A 523-nucleotide genomic window follows, 5' to 3' on the forward strand; every position below is an offset into this window, starting at 1 on the left:
TATATATAGTATATTTATAATCAAAATCAGTCAGTAGGTTAGTTGTGTATAGGTTTTTACTGCTTTACTGTATAGGTTTTTACTGTTTTACTTCATTGTTGTATGCCTGTATTTATGTAACACCGTGGTCCTGTGAGGCACGACATTTCGTCCCACTGTATGTCCCCACATGCAGCAGAATGACAATAAAGCTCAACTTGACTCGACTTGATAGTTAATATAAATGTTCTAAATGAGCTGTTTATTAGTATATGCCATAGATTTATGCTGTATAATAAATGTCTAATACTTATACTTCCATTGAAGATGAAGCAGAAGCAGGCTCAGAGAGCGAGGAAGAGCCCACTCTATCAAAACATCTACAATAAAGTCTGAAATTATTACAGTGCTGTCTTCTCTTTTAATATCTACACTACCAGTCAAACATTTTTGAACATTAAGATTTTTAAAGCTTTTTTTAAAGTCTCTTCTGCTCACCAAGCCTGCATTTATTTGATCCAAAGTACAGCAAACAGTAAAATTC

The sequence above is a fragment of the Sinocyclocheilus anshuiensis genome, unplaced genomic scaffold (assembly GCF_001515605.1).
Source record: "Sinocyclocheilus anshuiensis isolate Anshui unplaced genomic scaffold, SAMN03320099.WGS_v1.1 scaffold4150, whole genome shotgun sequence".
NCBI classification, from domain to species: Eukaryota; Metazoa; Chordata; class Actinopteri; order Cypriniformes; family Cyprinidae; genus Sinocyclocheilus; species Sinocyclocheilus anshuiensis.